Here is a 12,187-nt window from a genome sequence, read left to right on the forward strand (position 1 = left end):
AGAAATTTTTTTTGTATGCATGTTATTCGTCATAACAAAAATCTAGAGAGTCAGATAAATTGTATGGAAATTAAACATCAAACCCTAATTAATAGTCAAATTATCCAGTTGAAACTAAGAGCAATAATACTTACATTAAATATAGGCAATGTCAAATACTATACACTTACGATCTCCTGTTTAAAACAAAAGAAAAATTCTAAAACTAAACAATATTTCAAAATGTCAAACTCTGACTAAATGGATTCATAAGCTCTTTTCATTCCTATATAAAATATTTCCAAAGTCTAATAAATTATAGTTCTTCTCCAAAGACTAAGATACATACAAATCATACAGAGGTAACTGTTCCATTGCAGTATACAATCAACATGTCATAGAATATGACAATTACCATGTGAAATTATTTAAAGATGACAGTTTAAGTGTTTAAGATAGGTACAACCTAATTTAAACTAAATTTCAGGCTATTTTGGTTCACAAAGTACTTCAAAGCACTAACAATGTAGGTATTTGCAAATGACAGCGATGTTGAGAACCATGGAAAGTTGAGTCTGAAATTTGCAGTAGCTCGGCGAAAGCAGTTTCAAATGGGATTATGCTTAAGGACAAATCTGAACTCTTTTTGCTTTAGTGCAGAATGATGCTTTTGCCCTACAGTAGGTGTTCCTTTAGCATACACTTCATATCAAAAGCCATGTTACCGCTCACGCAAGTTTTTACTACAGGAGATACTGAAACATTAATGTAGCAATGCTAATTACTCAACCAAAAGGATTAACAGTAGTATTCTTTTCCCTTGCTGAAGGTATACTATCATAAGGAGGGTCAGAAGTTTCTCTCTATCCCCTTAAAAACAAGAAGGAGTCCGGTGGCACCTTAAAGACTAACAGATTTATTTGGGCATAAGCTTTCATGGGTAAAAAAAACTCACTTCATGCATCTGAAGAAGTGAGGTTTTTTGCCCACGAAAGCTTATGCCCAAATAAATCTATTAGTCTTTAAGGTGCCACCGGACTCCTTGTTGTTTTTGTGGATACAGACCAACACGGCTACCCCCGGATACTCTCTATCCCCTTGTTTCCTGTGCTGCAGTCATGCTGGCCTGTTTGAGCTGTTAGCACATAGAGAAGTGTTTTCAGAATCATCTCAGAACTGCAGCTACATTTGTTGGTAATCTTAGAGCTAAAGAGAGCGATGTCTCAGCCTCAAGAACAAGGCTGAGTAAGTCCCTGTTTGCAGCTAAGCATTCAGGTGAAAGTGGCTAAAAGCGGGCAAAACAAGATTATATTCAAATGAAGCCTCTGTGTCCTCAGTGAAGTGGACAAATGAAAATAACTTCCTTTTTACTTCTTAATATTAGGAAGAAAAAGATATAAATTTTTCACAAGTACACTTACAGGTCATGAATGATGTGACTACGATTTTACATATCACACATGAATCTATTACACTTGCAACACCATGCAAAAGTGTGAAAAGAGAATACCTGAAAGAGGAATGGTGGCTGAATATTCCTACGAAGAATCAGGGGATCCTATCGGATGACCTGCATAGTCTTCTCAGTCCCAAATATCAATGCATTTATTATCACTAAGCACAATGGCCCTTGTTGCATTGAACAGTAGCCCTTTCCAGATAGTGGTGGCAGCATCAGTTTGAAACTGATAAGCATCACATGATTATAGTCAGTTTCAAAATTCTGCTGTCCATACCATGTGGAAAAAACTCCTGTGCAAGAATCAAAGTGCAGTTAGAGCAAACAGTGATCATTTTATAGGATTCTCAACATTAAGGGAGTTAAAAAAAATAATAATGTGTACAGACACTTGAAAAATATGGGATTCCTAAAATCTTGACCCACAGTTTAAAGCCACAATAACTTCAATATGAAAAATATGATCAGTTTAATCAGAAGATACAGAACATTTATTATGGGCACAAAGAAGTTTTGAAAAGCACAAATCAAAAATGATTTTAAACCCAAGTGGGTTACACTTTATACACAGGGTCCTGCAATATCTACACAGAGGGTTTTTTTTGTTTTTTGCCAATTTCAGACCTTCAAAATCAAGTCAATAAATTTGCCAGAGATGAATTTGTCCTTTTATGTATTAAGGCTTTTGACACGGCACTAGCAATTCTGCTCCATGCTAGCAGTGATAAACATCAATAATTTTAAAGATATATTAACATCATGGCAATGTTAAGATTCCGTGCCATTTAACAACATATTTATGGCAAAAATAAAAAAAAATAGGATTAATAAAAAGTCAATACTGATTAAGCAATTGACCATTTCCAAGGCTACCAATATTTGCTAGACCATTTAAATTGACACCCAGCATAGAAGAAACACAGCACCATATACTATAAAAAATCATTTAAAAAAACAATTTTAAACTTTTTCCTCAATAACAGAGCCCTTTTCACAAAGAATCACACAACTTTCCCATCCCAGTTATTAAATTAATTCGTGTCAAGCAATTTGTTTCTGGATAAGGCAATCAAAGGCACATTAAATATCCCTATATAGACATAGGAAAAGCTTGATCAAAGTAATTGTGTCTTACAATGTGCACTGAAGGTACCAAGCTCTAGCAGATGGAGCATATTCCAGAGACTAGGCTCCCCATTGAGAAGCCATGTCATCAGCCACTACAGAGTGTTAAATCCAAGGAAAAAATAGATAGAACAACAGGGGGAGGGGAAGAGCTGTTCTCTCAACAGCTCTCAAATAACTCAGATTCAGACCATTTAGGGTTTTAGAGATCCTAACCAGCACCTTCATTTCGCACCTGGGACTGTGCCTGGTAACTAATGCAGAAAACAGAGTACTAATGTTCATCTTAAAAGGCACACTTTGGGGTCTGTTTCTGAGTGTACGAAACATTTAGGACACTACCACAATCAAAATAATAAATTACATTTTAAAAACTTACATGGGGGAGGGACAGCTCAGTGGTTTGAGCATTGGCCTGCTAAACCCAGAGTTGTGAGTTCAATCCTTGAAGGGGCCACTTAGGGATCTGGGGCAAAAATCAGTACTTAGTCCTGCTAGTGAAGGCAGGGGGTTGGACTCCATGACCTTTCAAGGTCCCTTCCAGTTCTAGGACATAGGATATCTCCATTAATTTAATTTAATTACAGGAAAGTCAAGCACTCAAAGGCCAGAAAATTCCAGAATTGAGGCTGGCTCTGCAAATTTAATCTGCCCCCCTTGTTGCTATGCATTATGACTCAAGCTTTAATTACATGATCCCATATACTTTACCAGAGGGTTTCACAGCTATTTGGGGATAGCCGAGGACCATAGAGACTGAGGACCCCTGGGTTCAATTCCAGGTTCTGGAGGGGAGTGTTCTCTAGTGGGCACAGTCTGTCCCCCTCTGCTCTCATCCACACAAACACCCTGGCCTCCTCCTACCCCCAATCTCCTGGCTCCAGCTCCTCTCCTCCAGTGCTTCAATGCACTCCTTACCCTAGCTCCTTTCCCCTCTGCTCCTTCTTCCTCCCTAGATCCCATAGCCCCATTTCCTTCCTCTGCTCCTATTCAGCCCAATACAGACAAGGAGACAAGTCGATCACAACTGCAAAGTGATTGAAAAGGCCCAGCCTGCTGAAGAATCAAGTTCTTACATTCTAAGTGAGATGGAGCATCTACGTTGCTCCCACCTTCAACCTTAGCTACAACTGAAGGCCCAAAAACCATTGCTAAGGCAGAGTTGAGGCTTTCCAGTGGCAGCTCCTGCCCTTCCAGAATGGCATGACCTTACCTCTAGCAGAGCTGCTGCTCCACTGCTGTAATTAGAGAGTGGAGAAGGGAGGGGAGGGGCACTACACACCTCTCAGCAGCACAGCAGGCTGGGAGAGGTGTGAGGTGAGCCACACATCTGATTGAAATGTTCTCAGATTAAAGAGGATGCCCAATGGAGAGGATTGCAGCCTGAAAAAATAGCTCAGAGCAATGAGAACTGCTCCGTTCATGTTAGTGGGTGTTCTCATTCCCCCTCCTCCATGTTGGAGAGTTTCTGATTGTGTCAAGCATATCCGTTCTCAGCTCCTCACCCGGGGTCTGTAGTGTGTTCTTGATACAGGCGCCCAGCATGGCTGTTCTAAGCTCCCCACCCAGACAGGGAGGGCTTCCCCAGATCGTGTCTCACATGGGCCAGGTGGAAGGGTAAGGAGATGGGCTCTGACCCCCCTAGAGGGACAAGGCACCCCAGATCCCAGCTCATATCAAAGGGGCAAGGAATGGGACTCAATCCCCCCAAGAACCTGATTCACACAAGGGTGGGTGGGGGAGTGTCAGACTCCCATAGATGGGTAGAGGCTTCACAGATCCTGACACACATACACGGGGGAGGGAGTGGGGCTTAGACACAACTGGGGGAAGGCTCGGGGGGCGGGGGCTAAGGAGAGGGGTTCAGACACCGCCCCAGAAAAGCAAGATTCCTCCAGAAGCAGGCTTATATGAGGGGGGCATGGAGGGGGTCAGGCTCCCAGAGATGGGCTGGGGCCACCAGGCCCACACCCCCAGATCCTAGCACAAACAGAGGGAGGGGTTCAGACACTCCCACTCAGCAGGGACCCAGGATATTCCAGCTCACATGAGGGAAGGTAGGGAGAGGGGCTCTGACTGCTGCCCCCCCAGAAAGGCAAACCCCCCAGAACTTGTCTCACATGAGGATGCACATGGAGGGGGGTTAGATCCCCACAGATGGGTAGGGGTCCCCCCAGCCCTTGGCACAGACATGGGGGTCAAGGAGCAGGTCTCAGACATCCCAAAGAGGCAAGCATCCCCATGATCCAACCCACATGAGGCGGGGGGATTGGAGAGGGGCTCAGATTCCCTAAACCAGTAGGGGCCCCCCAAATCCTGGCACACACACAAGGAGGAAGGTAGCAGTGATCAGAGCCCCTGGTGGGGGCAGGGATACCCAGATCCCAGCTCACATGGGTTGGGGTGGGGAGAAGGCCTCAGACCACCACCAGATCCTGGCACACACCCAGAAGGAGAAATGTGGAAATGACAGCCCCCTGACCCTATTCTCTGCCACTCCCCCTATGTCCCCTTCCCAGTGTCCCTTCCCCTCCCCCTCATGAGCCCCCCAACTCCTCTCACCTCCCCTACTACCCATCCCCATTTACCCCTCCCCTCAATGCAGCCCCCAAATGAATCTCACTCCTATTCCCCCCACTTCTCTGCCCCCTAAGATACCCTCCCACACCACTGAGGGCAGGCATTTGCATGTCAATTTAAAAAAAAATTGTTTAGAAAAATACTTTGATTACCCCGCCCCCCAAAAAAAACAGAAAAAAAAAAACCCGACAGAGATTTTAGCCAAATGTCTTTCTACCTTTCCCAGATTTCTGTCCGAGGTGGGACTCAAGATGATACCGGGTGATTGGGGTTCAAAGAACTACTGTTTAATCCCTTGAGATATGAAGCAGGTGTACAATGGTGAAGGCTAACAGTCATGTTAACTCCTCTGTCTGCGCACATTCAATGTAATCAATTGGGCATGTCAATAGGTTCATGAGTATTAGAACTGCTGGGCACATGCCTAACTGGAGAAGCAAATTCTTTTTCAAATAATATTTTAATTTCATTTCCCCCAAAGGACTGATGGGTGCCGACGACTCCATTGGGATAACTCTTGAATATCTGAGCCCCTGGGGCAATGATCTGAACCCTGGTTTGATCCCTATCTGTGCACTAAAAACATTCCCAGAATGTGTCAACTTTAAGAAAAGCTGGGGGTTGGGGCTTGGGTTTTTCATGGTTTTCTGCAGGGATTGTATCTCTTGGTCAAACGACTCCAAATTTGGATCACTGACCATACCCGCCTCCCCATGAGGCACACCAAATTTCAAGGCAATCCAAATAACCATATAGATCTTAGAGCATTTACAAAGTCAAGCTTAAAATAGAAATCTGGTCTTAATTTTAGTTGTAGATTAATCTTAATCTTATAGTTTAATCTTTATCTTAACCACATCAGAGGGACAGCTCTGCTATAATGAATTACAGTAGTCCACCCTGGTGGGGACAAAATGCTTGGATCACAGTGGCTAGATATGCATTCGGTAGACTAGGGTAAACTTTGTTGGTTTGATTGCTTGTTTGTGCTCTCTGTATAGGCTGCATAGCTGGGCCCTGGGGGCCTGAGTAGGGCCCTGGAGCGTGGATCAGCCCAGCCGTTTGATGTCTCTGAGGGTATGTCTATTCTGCAATCTAAGCCCAGGGTTCAAACTCAGGCTCAGGCATAACCCCCCTTCTGTCTACACACAAATTGCACTAGCCCAGGACTCAGGCCCAAGGTCCCAGAACCCCATGGGGATGGATGTGTGAGCCTGAGTCAAGCCAGGACCCAGGATTCAAGCTCTATTGCTTTGCACTGTAGATGTAGATGCAGCCTCACCGGACTTATGCTCTGGGAGGCCACCAAAAGTGTCCCACAATCCCACAGGCTGATTTTATTCATCCTCTGGACAGTCAAGTCTTCCCATGGACAAAGGACTAGAGCGGCCACATTTTGGGAAGGCACTGGGCAGTCTGGAATCTGGTTGTTTGGACCGAGGCCCACATAATGCAGTGTAGATGCTGAAGCTCCAGACCGGGACCAAGGGTTCAACAATTTCTAACCTGGGGCTACAAACGAGGGTAGATGCTCAAGCCCAGTTAAGAAACCCAGGTTTACATTGCAATGTTGACATACCCTGAGTGCCTATCAATCCTTGGTGGTGAGGTGAGAAGAGGAGCTACGCTGAACTGAGCAGGGAAGACTTGGTATAAAAAGTCACTAGCTAGGTGAAGTCAAGATCCACAAACAGAGGCAGCTAACAGGGGAGTTTCAGAAAGAGTTTGGAGAGGGATTGTGAGAGGCTTTCCTTCCAGGTTCAGCTCTATGTGTGATATTAGGATGGCCAGTGATGGAACAGTGGTGGTGACCTGCAACAGAAGCGCCATGTTCTCTTCCTGCCTGAAGCCAGATGAGATTTCCTGTGCATGAAATGTAAATTGGTGGCTATGCTGGAGGAAAAGATTACTGGATTGGACGGGGAAGTTAAGACACTAATGAAAATAAGAGAAGCTGAAGAGTTCCTAGACAAGGAAGTTCAGAAAACATCAGTAGCCCAGGTTCAAGGAAGAATGGAGATGGGCATAAAAGGAATTGGCAAGAGTGGAAGTCAGAGAGGAGGAAAAAGGTCATAGTGTCATTCTATATCATTGGAGACAGATGAGGATAGCCAGACTGTGGCCTCCAGAGAGAAGAGCAGCAGCAGGAATTCCACACAGCTGGAAATTTCAAATCCAGATGAAGTCCTCAGCATGGAAACTATGGAAGATACCTCTTAAAGTCCAGCACATCCCAGGGAAAGGAGAGATATATAGAAGACATGTGTGAATCGCAGTTTGGCCAAACCTATAAAAAAAAATCAAGCTTACCTGCAAAGAGTTCTCCAACAATCCAAGAAAGACAGATGATTCTTGTTGGAGATTCAATACTCTGAAGAACTGAACGACCATTCTGCAAGGGACATGCGGACAGCAGAACAGCGTGCTGCCTTCCTGGAGCCAAGACACAAGAATCACTCTAAGATTGGACAGGCTTCTGAAGTCTACAGGCAAGGATCCATTGGTGATGGTTCATATCAGCTCTAATGATAGTATGTTTCAGGATCTCCTGCAGAAAACAGAAGATCTCAGGGAATTCAGAAGCATGCTGAAGAAGAATGTCCAAGCCATCCTCTCTGAGATCCTTCCTGTCCCACAAGCAAGGGAAGACAGAAGACAAAAGATTCCAGAAGTGGATTGCTGCCTAGGTAAGTGGTGTAGTGGGGAGAGCTTTGGTTTTGTGGAACTTTGGTCCATCTATGGGGATAGAGTAGAAGGGGAACCAATCTCCCTGGGCATAGGCTGGCTAGAGTAGTCAGGAGGGAGTTAAACTAACAGCAAAAGGGAAGGGTCAAAAGAGTGAAGATATAAACACTGAGTTAGCACAAAATATAGATGTTGAGAACAAAATTAATCAAGTAAACAAAGGAATGAAAATAAGAAATTCTTGAATTGCCTATACAGTAATGCTAGGAACCTGGGTAACAAACAAGAGGAATTTGAATTGCTCATATATGAGTATAATTTTGATCTAGTTGGTATTATTGACACCTGGTGGGATGATTAGCACAATTGGAATGCTAAAATCAATTATTATAACATATTTAGGAAGGATCAAGTGGACAAAATGGGAGGGGGAGTAGCTTTTGCTAGCTGACCTTGCACCAGCATCCACCTGCACCTGCCCAAGCCAGCTCACAGCCGCGATGAGTTGCCCGATGACCTCCTGACAGTGCTGCACAATATTTTGATTAAAACACTAGAATAAGAAAATTTACATGGCACACACTAATTGGATTCAAAACTAGCTAACTGAAAGGTCTCAAAATGTAACTGTAAACTGGGAATCATCATCAAGTGGGTCTATTTCCAGTGGGGTCTAGCAGGGATCTGTTCTTGGCCCTACGCTATTTATCATCATTATCAATGCCCTGGAAGGCAAAAAAATCATCACTGATACAGTTTGTAGATGACACAAAAATTGGGGGAATGGTAAATAGTAAACAAGACAGGTCACTGATTCAGAGAGATCTAGATCGCTTGGTGAACTGGGCTCAAGCAAACTATGCATTTTAATACGGCGAAGCGTAAATGTATACATCTAGGAGCAAAGAATGTAGGCCATATTTACAGGATGGGGGACTATGTTCTGGGAAGTGGTAAGTCTAAAGAAGATTTGGAGGTAATGGTGGATAATCTGATGAACATGATCTCCCAGTGAGACATGGTGGCCAAAAGAGCTAATGCAATCCTGGGATGCATAAACAGGAGTAGAGAAGTTATTTTATCTCCATATGGTTCACTGGTGCAGCTGCTACTGGAATACTGTGTCCAGTTCTGCTGTCCACAATTCAAAAAGGTTGTTGATAAATTGGAGAGGATTCAGAGAAGAACCACAAGAATGATTAAAGGATTAGAAAACATGCCTTATAGTGGTAGACTCATGGAGGTCAATCTATTCAGAGTAACAAAGAGAAAGTTAAGGGTGACTTGATTAGAGTCTATATGTACCTACATGGGGAATAAATATTTAATAATGGGCTCTTCGATCTAGCAGAGGAAAGTATAACATGATCCAATAGGTGGAAGCTGAAGTTAGACAAATTCAGATGTGTCAGGGACCAGACCAGCTAGGAACAACTGCTGTCCTGCTCCCAGATTAAGTGTGCTGCAGGCAACCAATGAGCCCAGCTGCATTGCCTTAGACCAGAGGTTCTCAAATTGTGGTCCATGAACCACCAGTGGTCTGCGAGCTCCATTCATGTGGACCGCGGATAGTTCCCTCTAAGGTGCATGCCTGGGCGGCCGCACACGAGAGAATGAAGGGCCACCCAGCTAATTAGTGGAGCTGCGCAGGTGGGGGAATAGGGAGTAGGTGGGAGGGGGCAGTGAGGTGAGAAGAGGAGGTGGGGGAAATTTGGGACGTACAGGGCTGCGGTGGCCAGAGAAAGAGGCGACTTTCCCCAGCCCCAGGGCAGTGGCCGCCGGTGAGAAACAGCCCTCCTTCCCAGCTCTGGGGCTGCTGCAGTGGGGGAGAGAAGGCGCATCCATTGCATTAGAAAGGTAAGACTACTGATATTAAAATATGAGTTTTGTGCTTTTATTTGTAGAACTAAAAAACGTTTATTATTATTTAGGTTTTTTTTTAATATAGTACTTTTATCCAAAGTGCTTTACAATAGTTAGCTAACGGTACAAACAACATTTGGAAAGATCATTAAGTGGTCCGCCAAGACCCTCAGCAATTTTCAAGTGGTCCATGAAAAAAAAAGTTTGAGAATCACTGCCTTAGACCTCTTAGACAGCCACAGCTCCTGACTGACTGCTGGTTTAGCTGTGCTGCTTAAAAGCCTGGCCCCCACAGCAGTTCATAGGCTGCTCAATGCATACTAGACTCACAGCAGTGCTTGCCCTTGTTCCAGTCCTTGCTCCTGCTTATTCCAGTTCCCTGCTCCTGCTTGTCTCAGCCTGCGTCCAGTGTATGCTCCTGCCCGGCTCCCCAGTAGCTTCAGTGTTTTGGTTTCGAACCCTGGGTTTGCCTCTGCTGGCTTATGACTCCAGTTGACCCTTCTGTTCTGGCATTTGGCTTCTGCCCCTCTGGTACTGATAGGTCAGCTTGTTTCCTGTACTCCACTCACCCTGGACCCAGCTCTAACTCATAGGTTGAACTCTTGCCTTCACCACTAGGCATGACTGCCCATGGCCTGGTCGGTGACAGACTGGAAATAAGGTGTAATTTTTTTAAGGGTGAGAGTAATTAATGATTGGAACAATTTACCAAGGGTCATGGTGGATTCTTCATTACAACAATTTTTAAATCCAGATGAGCTGTTTTTCTAAACAATATGTTCTCAGAATTTATTCTGGAGAAGTTTTCTGGCCTGTGTTATACAGGAGGTCAGACTAGATGAACACAATGGTCCCTTCTGGTCTTAGAATCTATATTTAGAATTCAATACAATCTTGATATATTGCAGAATTGGTATGACATCAACAGGATGAAACTCAGTAAAGACAAATACAAAATACTGCATTCATGAAGAAAAAATGACAAATACAAAATGGGGAATAACTAGCTAGGCAGTGCTGAAAAGGATCTGGGGGTTATACTGGACCATGAACTGAATATGAATCCCCTGCTCTAAAGTGCTAGTAACCCCTTCCAGCTTGGTGTCATTCACAAATTTGATAACCATACTTTTCACTCCATTATATGACATTAATTAAAATACTAAATAGCATTGGACCCAGGAACACATCCCTGTGGGACCCCACTAGTTATGTACTCCCAGTTTGACTGCAAACTACTCTCTGAGGATAGTTTTTCAACTAGTTGTGCATCACCTTACAGTAATTTCATCTAGACCACATTTCCTTATGAGAACATCATGTGGGACTTGTTTTTGTTTTAATGGAGATATCCTATCTCCTAGAACTGGAAGGGATCTTGAAAGGTCATTGAGTCCAGCCCCCTGCCTTCACTAGCAGGACCAAGTACTGATTTTGCCCCAGATCCCTAAATGGCCCCCTCAAGGATTGAACTCACAATCCTGGGTTTAGCAGGCCAATGCTTGAAACACTGAGCTATCCCTCCCCCCTTTGACTGCATCAAAAGCCTTAATAAAATCACATGTATTGCTTCTCTCCTATCCACTAGGCCAGGAAACCTGTCAAAGAAGGAAATTAGGTTGGTTTGGTATGATTTGTTCTTGATAAATCCACATTAGCTATTATTTATTGCCCTATTACCTTCTAGGTGCTTACAAATTAATTGTTTAATAATTTGTTCCAGTATATTTGCAGATATCAAAGTTAGGCCAACTGGTCTATAATTCCCCAGGTCCTCTTTGTTCCCCTTTTTAAAGATAAGTACTATGTTTTCCCTTCTCCAGTCCTCTTGGATATCACCCATCCTCCATGAGTTCATGAAGATAATCACTAATGGTTCCAAGACTGCTTCAGCTAGTTCCTTAAAGACCACAGGGTGAATTCTGTCAGGCCCTGCCAACGAAATTATGCATCTAGAGCTCTTCCAAAAATGCCTTCTAAATGGCATTCCACGAAAATGGGATGGGGGAAACTTAGAACTAAGAAGTCATTGACAAGGTTTTAACCATGGGCCTTGCCACCACCTGAATCTTGAAGGCAGTGGCACCCTGTCTGCACAAAAGCTAGCAGCAGCGGTCTTCGCTGAAAATATCCCTGTAGGTTTTTACTGGATGTGAGGGGCAAGAATCTAATGAACAACCAGTTGGGCATAGCTCCTTCAACATTTCAGAGAAGAAAATGTATTTCTATCTTCCTGCACTGATTTTACCTGTGACAACAACCAAATCATCCTAAATCACAGCTTATCTTTTTCAGCAAAGTAGATAAAGATACTCTTAAAATTCAACTCTTCAACAGAACTAAGGCAGCCAGATTAATTAGATTACCAACCAACTTGAACAGGTTAGCTGGATAAAATTTTGCTGATGCTAAGGCAGAAGAAGAGAGACTTCTTTGCCTCTACCAGTCATAGCAGAAGAACACAAACAATGGCTTGGAAGTTCTAGCGTTCACTGA

At 43.7% G+C, this 12,187-nt stretch overlaps 1 protein-coding gene across 6 annotated transcripts in view; it reads right to left on the reverse strand.

Moving 5' to 3' along the window:
- Nucleotides 1–12,187, reverse strand: part of CTNNA2 (catenin alpha 2) — a 658,570-nt gene that overhangs the window by 516,313 nt on the left and 130,070 nt on the right. The gene's annotated exons all lie outside the window — the stretch shown is intronic.

The sequence above is a fragment of the Emys orbicularis genome, chromosome 5, assembly GCF_028017835.1.
Source record: "Emys orbicularis isolate rEmyOrb1 chromosome 5, rEmyOrb1.hap1, whole genome shotgun sequence".
Classification (NCBI taxonomy): domain Eukaryota; kingdom Metazoa; phylum Chordata; order Testudines; family Emydidae; genus Emys; species Emys orbicularis.